The sequence below is a fragment of the Spea bombifrons genome, chromosome 9 (assembly GCF_027358695.1).
Source record: "Spea bombifrons isolate aSpeBom1 chromosome 9, aSpeBom1.2.pri, whole genome shotgun sequence".
Lineage (NCBI taxonomy): Eukaryota > Metazoa > Chordata > Amphibia > Anura > Pelobatidae > Spea > Spea bombifrons.
The window spans coordinates 18,834,864-18,855,905 of record NC_071095.1 but is presented as its reverse complement, the minus strand read 5'-3'; the positions used below and the strand labels follow the sequence as shown (position 1 = coordinate 18,855,905).

Sequence of the window (21,042 nt, the reverse complement as noted above, 5' to 3'; positions counted from 1 at the left end):
GCCCAATGGCACCTGCTTATGATTTATGTATCAGGTCAACATTCCACAGGGAAAAAAATAAAACCTTTAAATCTAAAATAAAAACTACAAAACCCAATTTCGCACAAATACTTAAGTATATTTTACTACTATACAGCAGCTATTACTTTTTAGTAGGTATTTTTTAATTAACAAGATGTGCTAATTGTATGAATAAATATAAAGGTTGTTGCGCGTGTTAATGTTTGCTTACATCTTCAAAGAAATGCCATTTACATGGAATATTGTCAATCCACACAGGGCTATCATGTCATCTATATTGCACGAGAGCCAAACGGATAGCAAATAGGCGTAGCGTGCATGGTCATTTATTTTTTAAAGTTTAATATTGATTTTACCTTCTTGGAGATTGATGTCTTTAAATAGACATATGTAAATTAATCTGTTTTATACAAAGCTGAAATATGAACAGGCCTGTGCATTGCACATGGCCATTGGCTAGTACAGAATAGGATATATATATATATATAGATAGATATATATATATAGATAGATAGATAGATAGATAAAATGCACATAGGCACATAGAAGCAATCCTTTGCATACTTAGGTTAATCAGAGTGCATTTTGCATTCAGTAAAATGCTTAGGCAAAACTGCTCTAAATGCTGAATTACATTTCCCAGTTACTTAGTTGCAAAAAACTGAAATTCTGAGAAAACAAAAACAAATATGTTATGGTTTAACTTGCCATTTCCCCTTACTTGCTACATTGTAGAAAAAGTAACTTATCAGTTCACGATGAAAGCTTGTGCTTTGCTCATGTCAAACATATCCCTAGAACCCATTAAGTAAGGTTATTTCTGATTCTACCTTTTGTTTGGGGGGGAGGGGTACTTAACTTCGTAATTATATATATATATGTTGTGATAGCGGAGTTATTTTTTTTTTTTAATATTTTTATATATTGCATATTTTCGGGTTTTTTTGTTAAAATTCTTCAACTAAAATAAGATAACAGAGACCCCCCCCCAATGCTTATAATATTAACCTCTATTGCCTAAATTAGAAGGAAATTAATTAAAGTTTTTCTCCACCGGAAATAAATTTAGATAACATTATAAAAACATAATTTATGGGATTTCTTTTTCAGACACACAATATTAATGACATCTTTGCAAACTGTCTTAATACTGAAGGTAAAATATCGTGCCTACAAGGGGTGTCTCAGCGTCCTCTCCAAAATCTTCCAAACGCCGAATGCGCGCAAACGCACTATCCTATTACTTCCAACCTATTCCCGACCGAGGTTTGAAGCGCAAAAAAACAAAATCCCGGGAGCATCGAGGCGATTGGTTAAATGCAGCCCAGAACGAGGGCTGCAACGCAGAAATTAAACCGCGTTTGCGTTTCACGCCTCGTCCACGGTAAAGTAACGGCCAATCAGATTTGCTCTGAACCTTCCAGCTGATTAGTTTCACGATTTCCACCTGAGAGGTAAGCGCTCGCTTGCACGTGGTGCTGTAGGATTGTCCTGATTGGACAGTTGCGTATTAAATGAGAAAAAGGCAGCTGTGCGCTCGCGCGATAGCGGGGCTTTGACTAACCGAGACGCCGGCGGCTCTGTGAGTATGAGCAAATACAAATAATTACCGGGCTGTCTGTACCGTGCATGGTGGCGACATACTGGACTCAGTATACATAATATAGCATTTTCCCCAGTTACAAGCTGCTTAAGGTGAATTTCAGCAACCCTATAGAAACTCCCTGCACCGCAAACGTTTATGCAGAGCAAATGCGAATGATAATTTATTGTGAGGGGGAAAGTAGTCTTTATCCTGTCTCGTTACAGTCCTGCTTGTTACTGGTGACGCTAGCATGACTAAATGGCAGTTAGAATAAGGCAGCTGGGTGGCCATGTCTCTCACACACCTCTGGAGTCTGCCCTGTCCATTGTCATACCCCCCTAACGCTGGCATCACGGGTAAGGGCACTTGAAATGTCAGAGGGTATGTAATCCGCCAACAGTGCAACTTCTATATCTCGCCAACGGCTGTAGTCAGCATGTCTTTACTCACAGGACCAATACAGCCGACGTGCTACGGATGGTGATCCTGCGAAATTCCGGTATACAGCGTCTTCCTCGCTACTCCGGGCTTAATCCTGCCGCTTCTGGCTCGCTGGATTCGTCTTGGTTCCACACAGCGTTAATTAGGTGTGTAAAAAATCCTTATTAAAACCTTTACACTATAAAGTAATACTGTTATTATATATATAGATATATATATATATATATATATATATATATATACATATACATATACATGGAAAGACAGACACTTACAATGAACCGTAGATAAGTGTCCAGATTCCGTAGATGGATTTTGCCCTCCTGGACTATTTCGCATAAGCCGCGCTAGTTAATGAGTGGCCGTCGCATTATTCAAGTAGTTGGCATTTAGTCAAACATTATCAAAGTTATTCAACAAGTAGCTGGTCCATTCCATGTTCACAAGTTTGGAAGGGGCAGTTCCAAATCTCTCCCATTGTTTTGTTTATTTTTTTTTCATACATGTTTATAAATATAATATAAAATCATATAAATACTGTATATGTTCTGTGATCATCATCACCATCTTATACAATTTTGGGCATCTATATGTTGCCTATACATTTGAAACTCTAAGATGTGTTGGCTGACAGGCTTTGTGCTGTGATTGTGTATGTGTGTGTGTATATATATATATATACATATATATATATATATATATATATATATATATATATATATATATATATATAGGCAGGTACTCACTAGCTGAGGAGCTTTGGTGTTATCACGAGGTAAGATATTTTTCAGGACTAAAAGCTTATTTAAAGTTCTAACTGGCTCATTGAAGGGACAATCAAGAGATAACTGGGTCTAGATTAAATTGTGACACACGGGATACATCAGTAATGGTGCATAGGATGATGAGTGATACACAGATACCATAAAAGATGCCTGGCATGTAACACTTGTGCATGAGAATTAAAAACTGGCAAGACCTACCTATATGGCATGGAAGACCAAGCAGCCAGAGGTATGTCCATTACAGTACTATTACCCCAAAGATGGCACCATTAAGCTCTGCGAAGAAGGCTTGTCAAGAAATATACTGGGATTTCCTCCACCTAGGCAATAAATAACATGCACGTTTCCTCTCAAAACCCAGTAATGTTCTTCTGGTCTATATTCCTCCCAGTCTACCAGATATTGTAGGCTACGAAGATCACTTCATGAATGTCATAATTTTAGAAACAACACATTTCTCTTGACCTTGCTAAATAGGAAGAGGTGGCTTGATGAACAGAAGATGTGTTTTGGGTCCGGTAGCCGTAAAAGACTCTGAAATTGTAGTAGAAACCACAGCGGAGCTGAGGATGGGTTGGTTACTTTGGTGGAGACAAGATACGGAACTGATCAGTCAGGGCATCCAGCCTTTTAGTGATAGGCTGCGGAACGGCCTGGAAGAAACTGCTGATAAAGATCCATGGTGCTGGCCCATTTTAGATGGAACACTTACAAATGGACCCTGTGGTGTCGTCGTAAGAGCTTCAGATTGAGTCTTGAGTAAAAAAAAAAACAAAAAAATAAACATAAGTTTTTGAGAATTGAATCTTGGGTGTTTTGGAATTCTGTAAGTGATAGAACAGACAAAAATGTTAAGGCTATATAGTAGTGTTTGAGTTGTCCTCATTTAGATTTTTGGTTCCTAGCCTCTAAGTGACATCGAAAATAAAATGTTTGGGGAAAAAGAGTGTTTTGCTAATCACAAATATGTTTAATTTTGCTTAAAACTTATGTTTGGGTATATGAGTCTGATATCTGTTCTACTGAAAGCAGGACAAGGTAACAACTTTGACACCAATGTCATATACATCATGTTATCACGAAACATTAACACACACGGTCAGCAGATCGCAAAATATTAAAATTAAATAATTAACTATATCAGCTTGCTATATTGCATTTGGCCTTGCTAATTTTTTTCTTGTTTGTAGAATTCCATTTATTGCCGTTGTATCTATATCCCTCTGTAGTGTTTGTTTAAATCTTTGAATGAACAAAAACAAGCTGTGACTGCTTTTGACACCTGAAATAATAAACAGATCAGTTATAGTGTGTTCTATATTGCAAGCAAAATTTTATTCTATTTGATTATATAGTATATCTTCCATTTGATTATATATGATATCTTCTATTGTATATTATAATTTTATTCTATAAACTTTATTATGTATATTGTATATTAGGCCTGCAACAGCTCATGGATAATCGAAGTCTGGGGGGCTTGCAGAGTGGCATATCAGGGGGGCACAGTGGCATATATGGTATTATAAGTCATATTTGAGGGGGGCAGTGGAATATGGGGGGCCACAGTGGCATATAGGGGTATAAGGCATATTTGGGGGGCAGAGTAGCATATCTGGGCTATAAGACATATCTGTCTTTGGCCCAGAAAAATACTAAGATCATGTAGGATTTGGGGACTTTGGATGTATTAATAACTAAATACAGCTGTCTAAAAACATAACTAAAATGGTTTAAAAAAAAAAAAAAACAACTGATAAAGGACCATTTGCTTTTCAAAAAGTCGACCCTTTGAGATAGTTGGGGTTAGCAGAAACCAGTATGCACCAGTAATAGATTGTGAGCTCTCAAGAGTAGGGCCACCTTCTCCTTTTGTGCCAATTTGTTATTGTGTGTGACGTTAAATTATCCCACTGATTGCAACAGTGCTACAGAATCTGCTGGCGCTATATAAATACATGTAATGTGTTATGCAGTTACATTGGAGAACAGAGTCAGATTAACATAAGAGGTTATAAAGGGTGGCATACTTATTGATGGACAAGTGAACATTCAGTAGGCGTTTGGGGAATTCAGTATTTAAATATTTTTCATATAATCATTTGTTTCGGCTGGACATCTATAAATTTACAACTGAGCACAATTTTTCCTGGCTCAAAAGAAGTTATGCACTTTGAAAGATGTGTGCGCTTACCCTTTAACCACTAGATGTCGCCTTTTACTTGCCTTTCATTGGTATTTGTCTGTATATGTGTGTAAATATTTTATATATATATATATATATATATATATATATACACCCTACCGTCCAAAAGTTTAGGGTCACTTAGAAATGTCCATGTTTTTGTTTTGAAAGAAAATTAAAATAACATGAAATGGACCATACCTCTGTCGCAGACGGTGTTAATGTTGTAAATGACTATTGCTGATTTTTATTGATATATGTTGACATAGGTGTACAAAGGCCCTTTATCACTCCCATCACTCCTTTGTTCCAATGGCACTTTGTGTTCACAGATCCACATTTATGTATAAAAGGCTAATTATGTATAAAAGTTCATTGTTTTTCTGATTAAACATTCAGGTGAAAAAATAAGCTGAGCCAGTTAGTCTATTCAGAGCCAAAATTTGCTTGCTGACCTTCAGATGCGGATGATCAGCAAATACCTTGGAGGCAGATAACATTAAATTAATAGCTTGTTTTTACTTATTGCCAAGGATAATTTGTTTGTACGTTGATAAAGTCTAGGTACTAGGCAAATTCTGTCACTGATATGGTTAAATAGGTTCCAATTACTGGGTTATTATATAAAAAATGCACAGGTTTTAAAGTGGTTTCAATCAAGTATAGTTTGTCTGCTCCCCCTAGTGCTTGTATTGTTTTATTATGTGTTCTTTATGGGAATGTGTGTGTGTGTGCAGTGTCTGTGTGTATGTGCAGTGCGTGTGCAGTCTGTGTGCGTGCGTGTGCAGTGTGTGTTGTGGACCCTACTGTGCACACGTGACAAATTAGTTCAGTAGGTGGTTATTCAGGCCTGGCCACCTGGCACACTTGGAAAATGCCCGGTGAGCTGGTGTTTTTTTTTTTTTTTTTGGATACTGCTGCTCCAGATGGATATGCATAGCTGGTGGTTACACCAGTTTTGATGGGGTAGGCGCTGACGTCATATGATGGTATATTTGTCATACATGGGGCTCTTGGAGACAGGTGCTGATACATTAATGATACAAGCAGGGTAGCCAGTGTCAAGTTGACAGGCTAGGGTATCAGAATTGTGTTTTTTGTCTTCACTGAAGATTCAGTTTCTGGAAACATTTTGAACAATAGTGTAGACCAAGATCAGCAGCAGTTTGTGGCAGGGCCAGCATTATCTAATCAATTTCCCGTCCTGAATTTCTCATTTTCTCCATGCCCATCGTGATAATCTGTAACGAAACAATCGGTTAGAGATAACATAACAGGTTAGAACCATGTTATGCCCCAAACAGCTTCACTACATATTAAAGTACACAGTAAGTACTTCAATACAAGTCACTTACCTCCTCGTGACTTATTATTCTTTAACTATTCCATTACTTAAAGGTAAAATAAGGGCAGTTGCTGGTGATTTTGGGCATATGTTGCCAGGTTTTGGACAATGTATTACTTTATCTGATAATACGCAACGAGAACAAAGATCTAATGCAATACAACCACCTTATCTCCTCCTTTGACTCGTTAGAGATAATTTAATTGCTTTAAATCCTGTGCAAACAGCAAACGTGTGAAACTTTTTGCTTTATCTCTAGTTAAAGGACATAACTGCTTATGGAAACAGTCTGTCCTTCAAGTAAAAGTTGTTGCATCGTATGGGTATATGTATGTATTGTAATATATAATATCTTAAGGCTTCAGCCTTACCTAATTATTGGAGATAACATGTTATACATATGTAATATAAGAAAAATATTACTTTTAAGAATTTCAGTTTAAATTGTTTTCTAAATGGCATTTGTAAGTCAATATATATAATTTTCTTCACTTTTTACCCAGATTGATAACCTTGTGTAACGTCTTGTGCTTCATATCGTACGAAGTCTTAATTACGTTAAGACAAGTCGACGAATATTTATATTTGCCGATAAAAAGCATACTTTATACTAAATATTGTAGTGGAGCTTCTTTTGCCTTTGATGGTATCGCAAATACAAAAAGACGCCTCCGACATGGTGATGGGTTCCTTGTTAGGTGTGTATTCACAGAGTATTTGCGTAGTAGTGGTACACTGTATAGTACAGCTTCGTCCTTCCTTTTGGTTTTGCCATGGAGGGTAGGGCGTGAAATCAAATCCATCTGGGGTGTGTTGCCACGAAAGAAGACAACCGGGGACTGAGCCTTCCTCTGTGGCCCTAGGTTGGCACATGCACCATCACCAACTTCACTGGTGAGGTTAAAGCGTCAAATCCTGGGCTTTTAACTTAAATCATATTGTATCTGCACCAGGGATAGGCAAACTGCCCGTAGGACACCAGTGTCCGTGGCAAAGTTTGTGAGGGCCATAAAACATGAAATTGTCCACCACAGACCCCAGTAAATGTCCACCATAAGCAATGTCAACTCTGACCCCTGATCTGCATTGTTGCGTCCTTAAATATATGTCAACAGTGTCAAAAAGCATGTCCATAGACCATCTTCCGTCCAGGGAGTCCTTTGAGTCTCGGTAATGTCTTCAAGCATGGAGATTGTCTCGTACAAATAAGTGTCCTTTTATATACGAAGGCTCCTTAATTCTGTAGCTCAGAAAAGCATTCCCATTGCAGCTCTTCACTGCGTTCAGAATGGATCGATAAATAAGGATTTTTCTGATGAATCAGGCTGTTAGATTCTATTAACATGCCACTTTAGGCCGTGCTGCCAACAAACATTGTCTGTGCATCCTAGCTGAGATCCTGTTTGCAACAAATGTCAAGTTGACACATCCCGGAAGTCACCGGAGTTCTCCAGGGTGATCATTTTATAGTCGGGCTCGGAGCTTAGTCTGCCCGCATCCTTGGCACTTGCTTTGATTTCCATCCAAGCAATAGAAAAATATCTAAGCTATGAAGCTTGTTCCTTAACCTTTTATTCTCCATGTTTAAAATGTCATTTAAAGGTCTTGTCATCCAAGCAGTCCAAAAAATCATTGTGGTTTTAATTAGAGGCATTGCCACCAGCATTTAATAGTGCGCATTACATGGTCATAAACCTTCCGTTATGGAAAACAGTACAGCGTTTCTTTCGACTTTAAACTTGCATTTCCCTAATTGGTCTTGTAGGAGGTTAGGAGCTTATTTCAAAGCACTGGGTTAGTGTTTGAGGAGTCGCTAAAAGGAAAGAATGTAAAAAGAATAAAGCCACAACATGTTTCAATGTAAATCACCTAAAATAAAAAAATCCCCCGCTCAGGCGTTGCGCAAGAGTTTTTAGCTGTCAGTGATGCAAGTTCTAATCAGTTTGATGAATGGTCATTTCGCATTCAAAATGTAGGTGTAAATGTAGAAAATTGGCCAAACGATTTGTACTGGACTTGTCATCCGCAAATCATCCACAATCATCCACAATCAACAATTATAATTTTAAGGTAGGGTTATGGAGATAAGACTTCTATGCCACTCTCCATATGTGTAACTTATACCTGCATTATAAAGGGGCATGCATCTGGACTTCCACATTACAGGGACAGCTTAGTGTCCTTGACACCTCCACTGGAGAATAATACATGTTAAAAGACATGACAAAGTAAAGGGACCCTAAAGTTATTGTATGCATTAAAGTGCATGTGGTGGCTGGAGTGTCCCCTTAAATAAAAAAATAACTCCTGAACCCTTTTGGCAGAAAGGTTGAGAATTGCTTATAAGGTGCAGTTTAAAGGCTTCATACACATTACATTACAAATAAATTGTTGGGTGAGCCTTGTTTGGAAGTCTTAGTATCTGATTCAGCTTTTAGACCATTACAAGCTCAATTATAGACGTGCGAAAGGATCAAAAAAGGATTTGGACACATTTCTCAATTTGATTTTGGTGCATTCCTCTTCAAGTGTAGTTTAATGCCCATTTGTTTCAACGTCGGGAATGAAATTCGTTGTTCCATGCCCACTCACTCCCTCACGCTCTCATTTCTGTGTTCTCTCTCTCTAGTGCTCTCTGAATGTCTCCTTGCCTTCTCTGCCGACGACTTCAGCTTCTCTGTCTCGTATCTTGTTTTACTTCTTTTCTTTCTTCATCTGCATCTCAGCGGGCATAACCTCCCGGGGAGTGGACATAACCAGAAGCTCCACCATTTTGGCAGAAGTTCACCGGGAGGTTATTACCTCTGAGATGAGGACAAAGACTGAAGAAGATGTGAAGCGTGGAAGTGGTCGGCAGAGAAGGTAGTGAGACATTCAGTGAGTGGAAGTGAAAGAGCCTGCTAATATCCGAAAAATGTTAGTTTTTTTGCGTTTTAATGCATTTTATGGATGTCTGGTCTTGTTTTTGCAGATTTGGATGACTTGAAAAAATTGTAAAATTTTCTTTTTTCTGGCGTAGGTGTGCTGAATGACAAGGGTTAACTCTGCCGAGCTAGAGCTGATGATATTTCAGATGAATCTTTATCCTTTTCTCCGTCATGCCTCTATCTTTTCACAGAAATCTTAAGTACATTCAGTTTCAAGACATTTTACCATGTGGATTAAAAACTGAAGGGATTACGAAACAAAGGAAACGTTACCCTGTAGTATTAAAAACACAATAATAAAAATTAGGTGGATCCAGACAGAAACTTTATACCTCCATCTCTCCTTTTTTCCTTTTAAGTTCCTTTTCATATCAGAACTCACCTACTCATTATCTTTAGTGACACTAATGCTTGGATTTTTTTTAGGGGTCAGTGAAGCAACGAGATCTACAGTATTTTAGAAGAACGCTACTCATTTTCTAAGAGCGGTTAACTATCTTCAGTGCATTAGGGGTGCTCGTGGGGTGTAGGTTGCGGCCGGGTGTGTATGCTGTCAGTGTCACCGGTGCGCTAGCCTTATGTGTTTGTGCTCAGCGTAGGATAAGGGTCCTGCACAGTGTAACACAAGTACTAAAGGCACTTCCTTACTTGTGTAACATCTGTGATCAGCAGTCCCCTCCATGGGGCCAAGCTGTTGAGTTGCCTGTGTCCACCTGAAAGTTATTTTCTTGCAGTAACTGGGAGTGGGCCTTGCTGGTCAAATCCTCAAAGCACATAACGAGGGGCCACCACTAGGAAGCGCCGCTGTTCAGGTACAGGTGATGACCACAGGTTCTGCGGGGAATTTCCACTTAACCAAACCTGCGTAAATTAAACAACATACATGTGTAAGAAAAGGGTGAGGTGGGGAGAATAGAGAACTTCAGGATGTTGATGACAAAAAGCTTCTGCTCTGGATCCCTGCTTCCCCCTGGGCAAACTTTTAAATCTGAATTATCTCAAAAATGATTACACTACCGTTATTTGTAATAAATTTAGTTATGAGAAGCTGGGACCGCACAAGTTCTTAAAATGAGCTGAAAAAGATTCACCGACGGTGGCTACGCTAGAGATTTGACCAAAGTTGCAGAGTCTGTTAATGTTTTTGCATTTTTGTCCTTTTGGCAGATTAAGAGGCGTATTTACCAGTCTCTGGATACATATTCGATGGTTACTTGGGGGGTACATGGGGCATTAAATGTATGTGACTTTAGAGGATTGTGGTCATCAAGCGTAACTTCAAAGCTCATACTATTCCAACCTTTACCATCTCTTCATGTTCGTGTTTGGGCTTTTTCTGGGAGACATCTCTTTTGGTATTTTTTTTTTGGCTAGGAAACGCTGCCTTGTGGTTTTATCTGTGTTATAACCTCTGGAAGAACCAAGAAAAAAGATTTGCTAGAAATCCCAGCTGCGTGAGTTACGGGGAAGCCTTACATGCCAGCGCCTGTTCTGCCGCCTTGGAAACCGTATATCTCCTGTGCTTAAAAGTCATGGAACCTTTTATGTGTAGGCAGATTAGCTATTTATATAAAATAAACATTATAAACAAAAGACACTGCAATGTCTGACCGCTGTGTGCCCTTAAAGAAACTTTTTCTCAGCTCCACCCTGGAGCAATTCCCAGGTGCAACAATTTATCATCCATGCTGCCTTGTGTGTGGTTCCCGGTGTGTGGCGCTCCCTGCATGCACTGGCGCTTTGTGCGAACTGCCCAGGGCTACATGGGAATACTATACTTGCCTAGTGCTCGTGTCCCCGCTATTCGAGGCTGACATAGTAAGGGAGTTTAAACACGCATGGGATAGGCATAAAGTTATCCTGAATATAAGATATGACCAAGGTCCGAATCTTGACAGGAAAAATGGGCTCACTAGGTTGGCCGAATGGTTCTTACCTGTCATCAAATTCTATATATCAGTGTGAGTCTAAGTGTGTCGACTCCAGTTACAGTCAGTGTTCTGAATGAGTCTGTGTGGCACTCTCATAATACATGGCTCTGGCACTTTTGGACACGCAATGGTCAAGTAAATGCATTCTTTTTATCCACTAACCTGATATACACACACTCCTTTCGCTGTAGTCGGTAGCATTTTGCGGTGCTTGGCACTGTTTACACATACAGTCATCCTTACACCATACCTATTCTCTGTGACTGGCAAAAGCAATTAATTATTGTCTCGCCAAATCTGTTATTTTTGGTTAAATGGAAGCGGAGCTTTTAGATCCTAGATCGTATCTGTTTTCCTTTTTGTCTTTGGTAATGTTGTTTGTGCTTCGATTTCATATACAGCATGTATTTAATACTTGTTGCTTAGTCTCAAAGAAAAATTAATCGCGCGGGGTCCATAGAGCATTGTCCCCTCATTAAGTTTAAGACATTTGTCTGTTACTGTATATTTAAGTAAATTGTCTGCGCATCTTACATGATTAGTTTCCAAGACTCTATTAATGTGTCCCGACATTGATAAGCTGAATGAAATGGCATGTTAAAGTTACGTTGCAGTACTGATTATATCCGCATGGTGTCACCATTCACCAACCGTGTGTTAGTAATAAGGCCAATTTCGCTCCATGGGGCATTAGACTGCGAGTAGTTTGATATAGGTGAATTGTAATGACGAACTGTATCATATTAACTAAGCAACAGTCTTTGCGTCGAAGGGATGAGATGAGTCTGTGTAGAGACCACCCGTGTGTACTGGTCATAGAATTTGACAGAGGACCAGACCCACTTAGCTTGTCAAGTTGCCCGTTTTTTCCTGTTGTAATGAATCAGACCTTAATCAGTTATTGCTCTCGTCTTATATTCCAGGAGCCGTATACCAATGCTTTTTAGTTTTTAAATTCCATCGTTGTATTGACAAATACCGCTCTTTGTAGTATCCCAGACATACTTATAAGTAATTTGCACATTGGAGCCAATATTGCAAGGGATGCCAAGGCATCTTACTAATATTTTTCCTGCTTGGATCTCCTGAAGGGGAGAGAACACACGGGTGGCAGGGAAGCGTTCCCATGTAAATAAATGAAAGATTTATGGGCAGACGTACAGAGGCCTCAATAGACCCCCCCAACGGACGTGTTCACCAAGCCATGGTTGGAGCCGAGTGGAAGTAACCTGGAGGATGTATCCCTGTTTACATCTCCTAAGAGGGAAATAACTGGGGAGCAGACAAAGGGGCAAATGCATTTGCAGGAGGGACATCACAACCAAGCGTCTGCAAATGATGGCTGTTGTGTCCTTTTTAATGTCCATGTTGTAGTATGACATTAAATTATATATATATATATATATTTTTTTTACCTGGTAGCATTTTAGATGCTGTAGCATTGGAAATGAAGCAAGAATATAAACCATAAGACGTTAGATGTGTGGCCAGCCCCTCCGGGTTGCAAGGTCACGTGAGGACAGCAAATCTGATTGTTGCATAATATTCTTTAATATACAGGTCATGACGTGTAGAGCATTTGGATGACACATGTTTGAAGATTTATTTATAGAATGTGGCCTTAAGCATAACCCACATAGGCTTTTATAAGCATCAACTTTTAATGGCCCTAAGCCCTGCTTTAGGAGGGATTGGCTTCTGTGTTTACAGAGCGAGAGTCGGAGTTTGATTAGTACTTTCCTAATGCAGAGATGCCAAAAAATGATTGTTGTCCAGTGACCCTTCCTAATAGAGAAGTATAAATACATTCTTTATTGGTTAATTTAGCCTTGCTCTATACATTACCTTTGTGCCCTGATTCTGCATAACAGATAAGTAGGTAGCAGACAAAACAGCCAGCCTCCTTACCACACTAGCATCTCTAGGTGACTAATTGGGTAAAGTGGCAGGTGGTCAAACTTCATACTTCCGAGACAGTGCCCACTGCTTTCTGAAGCCTCCCATCTGGAGGAGTTCTCAATTTGGGCACCCTGAAACGTTGGGGGAAATGGTATGGGGAATGGGCACTAAAAATGTGTAAGCTAAAGAGTCCCTCATTATAGGCCATACTATGAGTTTTAGGAGAATAAACAATAGCCTGTAAAAACAAAAAATAGCTACCAAAGTTCAATTCTTAAATCCTACGTGTATAACTTTTGGGGGGCTTCCACCCAAGGTGCCACTAAGTGTCCCTCAGAGTTCTAACCAGCCAAGATGGCTCTCCATAGTAGGGCGATGCTTGTAATCCATACTCTTCACACGACCGCTAGTTGCACTCTGGAAACAGAACCTGCTCAGGGTGCAGCGTGTCATTGCGTAGACTTGGCACGGGTCTCCCTTGCACTAAAATAACAAGCTGTTTGTTCCCTGGGGAAACTGTGCTATGAGCTAACATTGTTTTCATAGGCTGTACCCTTGTAGATTAAGAGGAATTAGTGGAGGTTGGCCAAGGGCCACAGATTTCTGGTTATTTGGAAAGATACCGGTCTTTGGTTAAATGTATAGTAGAGAGAATGCCATTCGAACACCTTTTTATTCACTTGCACTGGGTGGAGACCTGGTATCTGTTTGTAAATTACTTACACATCCAAAAAAAAATTATACAAAAGCAGGTGGAAAGACCTGAAAGTCAATGGAGAAGGTCCGTTGAAGCCCGAACTAGACTCGCTCATAGTTTAGAAACATGATCTGATTTCAAAGGAAATCGTGTCAATATAAGTGTGTTTTATTTGACTTTTATATTTGTGCATTAGGACCTTTCTGAGTTCCTGTTCTGTTCACCACCACTGCAATATTTATCCAAGATACATTTCAACATATAGATAACTCGAGGGTAGGAGAAAGAAAGTTGTGAAATCATCAAAGATGGACCGGTGTAAATCTGCAGTACAAAGTATCTAATTTCTCGTTGAATGATGAGAATGACAAATAGTCATGCAGTGCAGTAAAACCGCAAAAATGTATTCGGTTCATACCAAAAAACAATAGTCCTTGTTGGGGAAACTAGCATTTGAATTATCAGAATGTCAAATGATCCACCAAATCTCTCGAAATTGGGGACAAGCGAGCCCTATACTGTCCCTATGTCATTTTATGTGTTCACATCGAAGGTTAAATGCTAGTAGTTTTACCATTGAAGATCAGACAGATTTTAAGGTATAGATATTAGTAATGATATATACACTGTAGAATGTGTAGAACTTATAGAACATATTATTGACTAACATAGTACTTGGAGACTTTTCTGTCCCTGTAACCCTCATGCCTCTGGGTACAGTCTGGTGGCATAGTAAACCTATATGAGAAGATATGCCCTGCCAGCTATCTATATTGTATATATGCTATCCTTTTCTATTGGCTGCATTTATCACGAGTGGCTGAACTATAGTGGAACTTTTTAGGTCTCCAAGAGAGGTTATTAAAAGGTTATTTAGGCTTCATCAATCCCTAATGTGTATATATTTGGCATCTATGGATTGATCAACCAATGCTACATATTTTTTGCCAGATTTCAGGTTAACAGCTGCCGCGTGTCACTCCTCATTGCAGGTGCTCGCTTTAGATATCCTAAACTTCTAGAAATACCCTGTTATATATGTGCGCCCAGAACCATGCCTGTATTATCCTTGAGTTCATGATGGACATGGTGAATGTCACACACCTGCTGGACTGTTGTCAACTTTTGCTGGTTCTGGCCTTTGGCATTCTTGCTCTTGGGCTTCTTGTGCTTGTCCTCAGCTTGCCATTCTAGACTCTGCTCCTGTTGGCTGTGACCCTGATGTTTGGCTTGTGTATGGGACTATTTCTTGACCCTTGCTATGTTGGAACTGCACTAACTATCTTATTGGGTACTGTACTTGGTCCCAGTAGGGTTTTAGATTTTTGCTTTCTGGATTTTGCATCTTGAGTACCACCGTTGGTTGTCCTGACTCCCAAAGAAAGAGAGGAATTAAACGGCTATTGTTTGGTAGTAGCTAATTGTGTTAAATGACCTTATAACATCATTGACATAATCTCATTTTAATTTCTTGATGGTGATGGCTTCTTCCTCTGCTTTCTTTACGTTGTTAATGTTACTCTCAAGGTGTATAGTGGAATTGCCCACACAATTACTTATTTCATAGTCTTTCTGATATTTCTATGTCTAATTCCTCCAGAAGTTTGACCTTTTTGTTAATAATGATATTCACTAACGCAGTGGTGCATTTTTCATCATTCCACGCATTCATAAATGAAGTCATCCTTACAGCCATTGGGAGTTTTAAGGTCTTAAACCCATTGGGGATTATTTTATCTTTAGCCTAGCTATTGAGGGTTGATATCTCCCATCCTATACTCCATTTCCTTCGATCCAGTTATTAACTGGAAGAAAGATTCCTCTACGTCACTATTGTTATTGACCTGCATGGCTGTGGTATCTTCAGCTGAAAATAATTTGTCGATATTCAAATGTCTAAAGGACCGAAAGTCGACGTGATGGGCGAGCTGCAATACTAAAGTCAGGAACAAAAACTGGAGATGAATTTAACACAGGCTCATTAATGTGCTAGCAATTGTCGAGCAAATTTTGTAAACAACGTAATAGCATCCTTTTCTGTATCTCCTTCACTTTACGATTCTTAAAATACATGTGCTTCTTTGTCATTTTTACAATATCGAGTGTTACAATTATTTTTATACGTCCACCGTCCATTAGTTAAACTAGCGCTCACGCCAACACACCACTATTACCCACAGCGAGAGACAATACGATACTTACAGCAATTGTATATTTTGCGCACAAATTAATAGAGGTTGTGCAACTTGTTTTTCGCCCAGTTGGCAGCAGCATGTCCGGTCCTTCGTAGACAAATTTCAGGAATGTCTTTGCAGTGTTATGAACCAGGCATTCTCAAAGCACACAAAGCAAACACTTCATTTAGTGATACATTAAAAGGCATTTCATTAGTCCTTAAGAAACACTATTGCCCCGAAAAGTCCCAGCATACTCCCGTTTCTTCCCGTGCATCTTAATGAAAGCTAAACAATTAATTACAATATCATTTTAGAATATTCTGTATCCTACGTATCTCGCCAAACGTTCCAAATTTTTTTATGCAGCTGTCCTCTGATCAGTGTAATACATTTTATAATCCCTTTTCCTACTCATGTATTCATTGTGGTATCTAACTATACAGGCAGATGTGTTGATTCAAGCCCTGGTAGTATTAATTGTTCCATATTATAAATAGGGAACGCTGCCATTAAGTCCCTTTTTTATTTTTTCCCTCAAGGAGCTTTTGGTCCCCCTTCGCTCCCCTCCTACAGTTTAATGTCTAAATCCAAATTCATAAAGGGACTATGATCTGGTTGTCTTGAGCTATGGGATTCATAGAGATTTCTGCACAAGCCCCTTTAATCAGTGTTACACCGTCATTAATATTCATAAAGTCAGCAGGAACTCGCATGGACTGCAGAAAAACTCCGTGCACCTCCTCCTTAGTAAATGGGCAACTTTATTAAATGCATCTTAAAAATATTAATGGAGCTTAGAAAGTATGAGATGAGTGAATTGCCATCAGGCGGAGGTGGTGAAACAATAAGAAAGGTTGTCATGTCCTCCGATGGGCGACTGGGTGGACATTAGCAAGAAGGAGATGCGGGTGGTCATTTAAAAGGATTTGAATGCACGGGCACAACGCATTTCAACACGAATAATGAGCTGAAGTAATTAAACCAACAGTGTACAAGATATGAATAAGAAAACAAGCTGAGGAAACGCTGCAAGAAGTGTGACTGACATCCCAAATTGCGAGTGGCAAATGTAACTCCATTGATGCCAGCATGATACCGTTTCTCTCCGATCGGTTCCCAATTAATCTTGGTCTCCTCGTATCCAAATCAGTGTTTGTATCTTGTATGCTCCAGCGTTAAAAAAATAAAGAAATAAATAAAACAGTTATGATGGGCTCTATGTCTAATGGACTTAACCAGCCATTTTAGCAATGTAGAGATTGTGAAGCACCCAGACTGTAGTCTTTGTAGAGTGAAGACTGAGTAGAAGTCTACTGGTGGCCTCTATATATATTTAGGCTGAACTTCCCTAGTCGATCACAGAACCTAAAAGAGGAAAGTTTTTGCTCTCATCTTTCAATAGTAGCGCGCAGTTGGTTATTAATCCTCTGAGGGTTCATCCTGTAGGACAGCTGTGTCCAATCCATACCTATTCTCTGCATTTATTCACTATATCCATACACACAATGCTTTGAATTACTCCAAGGGTGGAAGCGTTCTGAATATAGGCAAGATGGAGCTCAAACTGCCCGCTGAAACATTGATGGACCCTCCGCTGGTAAGCCAGTCGCGTAAAGCTGTTCACCACCAGTAGGATTATAAATAAAAGATGCACCCATCCACCATAATCAGCACTCAAGAAGAGTTATGTTGTCATATCAAGTCATTAGGTAGTACGCAGACCACGAAGGGAGAATTGATAGTGGAGAGTTACATGCCGGTGGCTGAACAGACCACCAGTCATGACCAGTATTGTCTGTGAAAGATGCCATTGCTATGGACCCCTAAGGTAAGCTTCGGCACAGGGCAGCAGTCTTGGCGATTATCATGCTGCTCTGTTAACATTGACATCTGATTTCTTACATGTTGACAAGATTGAATAAGAATTGGATCCATCTTGTTGGGCAGCTCTAGAGGACACACAAATCCATATGATCCCACTCTATATACCATGTATTAAACGATAGGGATAGGGTGTAGTAGTAGATTTTATAAGCACAGACGCCAGTGGCAATGGTGTGGGATTACCAGGGTACCTTCCTGGTGGGCCTCAGTTCATTGCTACATATGGAAAGATCATAACTGGCCAATTCATATAACATATCATATCTCCACCCCGCACTGCGTTGTGTGACCTAAAAAATAAGCAGCGAGTTATGACATCACATCCCAGCCTCCGCACAGAAGACACCTTTTTTTTTTTTTTTTTTTTAACAAACTTTTCCTTTCAAGAGAATTGTGAAAGAATTCTAAGAAATCGCAAAATTTTTGCAGTCATGGATACTCGTCTCCTGGGATCTGCTTAGACATTTTTGTATCACAAAATTACCAGTGCACTAATTGCACTCACACCGTCACAATAGGGTTAATGTGCGAGCCGACACAGTCCCTTTTCAGCTTCCCCGGTCCGGGCAGGAGGGGGCATCGCCTCCCTTCTCCAGGTACACAGCCTTCACGCTTCGCGTTTTCCGGTAATTACTCCCAGAATATTTGTTGCTTGCTTATGAATTAACTTGCATTTATGGAACTAAATCATTGCAATCATTTAATTACACCTGAGGAGCTGAACTATAATTGCTTGCTGCTAACGAGGATCTGAGATGGCTTGAGCAGTATTAATTTGGTGTTTACTTTTCTGAGTGCTAAAAGCATTAAAATGATTGTGCGATAGGATTACGTTTTACTAATTGCTGCCATTCATTAGCTGGGTAAATGACGAGGGAGATAGCGAGCAATAGAAGCGCAGAATGCTGATACCGGCATGTTTGACGGCTCTGTGTTTGTTTTAAAGCCCCAGTCTCTAGAAAAGATGGAAAAGCAAGAAAAACCCAAATATACTGTTTTTAACTGCATAATAGTTACATTTGCTTCTCCTAGATTAACTAATACATTTATCATTTTTGTCCATAGGTTCAATATTCTCTTTTCTGTTGGTATTGTCTAAATATATATTTATGTTAAATCAGCAAAGTAAAATATTACATACCAACATTGGGGCAAGGTACTGGTGCAAGTGCTTGGTGCTACGTTAAGAATAATTTTGTTAAAAGCTACCGGTACTTATTGCATTTCAATCACTCCAATTGTTTTGGTGATGTTTGGTTTAATATCTGTGAAGCAAAGGTCCTTTACCACTAGCATAACACATGTCTACCTTCTCCTATCCTTACAAAGACTGAACTAATCATGAGCTATCTGATGTTCCGAAAGCCTGTGTGGCATGACATCTTTTTCTCCCATAAATGGTGTCAATGTCAACTAAAGGCTCCATTTTTATGTCAAGTGTTGGGGGGGAAAAGAGGGAGTTTAACATTAGTCATGAATGTAATAATCTTTACATTTATTATGTATGAGCTTTCGATGTCCTATCCTTGGTTAGCTGCTCATTTTACCTATTTGTTAAAACTTAAGAGAATGCCTATGAAACTCTTGAAAAGCCGCCAAGGACATGGAGAGGGAAGCCCTATCCAAAAATAAGATCTAAACATACATATTTTGTATTTAAGTTTACATTTAAGTTTATTACTAATATTCCCATCATTTCTAGAGTAGTGTCCTTACCTGCAGGGAGGGAACATAACTAATTATTGGGCTGATATATTGAAATATATTCTTTTTATAGCTCTTAAAAATTCATACTTCTGGGTGGCCAGTATAGTCTTCTTACTAAAAAAAAAGTCAGGCCCTCCTGTCCCTCATTGGAATATGAATTCAACAAAAAGAAAAAGATAATTCCAGGCTTAAAATGATTAAAAACAGCTCATCATAAGAAAAGTATGTGGTTAATAACACAGTTCTCACCATTCATAATAATCTCAAATGACTGCAACAAACCCTACATCTTAACCTACATGCAATTTAGGTTTACGGCACAACCTCACAAATAATCTGTTGAGTAACTCCAAATATTGTGTGTACTCTGATTTTGTATTCTTTACTGTTAGCTCAGTATTTATTTTCCGATTGAATAAACCCTTTAGACAATCGCTGAAAGCAATTCTAGGAATCACATTCTGTTTGATGTAAGAACCTTTCCTTTATTAAAAGCATGCCCAACAGACTGCAAGGTGTCCTTCACTATGAAGGCTTAATCCGTTCTACATAATAACTATTTATATATCGGTCTTATGGAACGGCTACAGCAAATTTGTGTCGCTCGTATACAAAGGATTGTTCACTATTGAAATTAGCCTGTGTGAGGATCGTGTTAACAAAAATGTAGAATGTGAAGGGAGATTAAAAACCCATTTTGCCCATCTCTTCTGGCCATTTTTCCAACTTTAAAGACTCAATCCAATTGGTTGTTGGTCTGGTCTTAGATTCAGGAGCTTTTTGCCTATCCCATGCAGGGTCGGCCCAAGGCATAATACCGCCTGGGGCGAAGTTTAAAGTGCCACCCCCCCATTATCTACCCTTCCTCTGCCCCCCCATTATCTACCCTTCCTCTGCCCCCCCATTATCTACCCTTCTTCTGCCCCCCCATTGTCTACCCTTCCTCTGCCCCCCATTGTCTACCCTTCCTCTGCCCCCCATTGTCTACCCTTCCTCTGCCCCCCCATTGTCTACCCTTCCTCTGCTGCCCCCCATTGTCTACCCTTCCTCTGCTGCCCCCCCATTATCTACCCTTCCTCTGCTGCCCCCCATTGTCTTCCCTTCCTCTGCCCCCCCATTGTCTACCCTTCCTCTGCTGCCCCCCCATTATCTACCCTTCCTCTGCTGCCCCCCCATTATCTACCCTTCCTCTGCTGCCCCCCCCATTATCTACCCTTCCTCTCCCTCCCTCCCTCCCCATTATCTACCCTTCCTCTCCCTCCCTCCCTATTAATCTACCCTTCCTCTCCCTCCCTATTATCTACCCTAGATAAATTGTACTTACCTTTCAGCAGTCTCCCTGCTCTGTCTCAGTGCCGGCTTGTAATGAGCGCCGGAAGATGACATCGTTTCCGGCGTTCAGCATTACAAGCTGGCTCCAAGACCAAACTAGAGGGCTCGAAGAGGAGAGAGAGGGGC

At 39.7% G+C, this 21,042-nt stretch overlaps 2 protein-coding genes across 3 annotated transcripts in view; one reads left to right on the top strand and one right to left on the bottom strand.

Annotated features, from left to right (window-relative positions):
• The window catches only part of SLC25A21 (solute carrier family 25 member 21), an 81,190-nt gene extending 79,955 nt beyond the window's left edge, over positions 1-1,235 (bottom strand). The window contains exon 1 of one of the 2 annotated variants that reach the window (XM_053474302.1): positions 1,192-1,235. The gene's annotated coding sequence lies outside the window, so the exon portion shown is untranslated. The remainder of the gene's footprint in view (positions 1-1,191) is intronic. The other variant, XM_053474303.1, reaches the window with a different exon arrangement.
• A 312-nt stretch (positions 1,236-1,547) lies between these two features.
• The window catches only part of MIPOL1 (mirror-image polydactyly 1), a 102,253-nt gene continuing 82,758 nt past the window's right edge, over positions 1,548-21,042 (top strand). The window contains exons 1-2 of the mRNA XM_053474348.1: positions 1,548-1,603; positions 2,059-2,193. The gene's annotated coding sequence lies outside the window, so the exon portion shown is untranslated. The remainder of the gene's footprint in view (positions 1,604-2,058; positions 2,194-21,042) is intronic.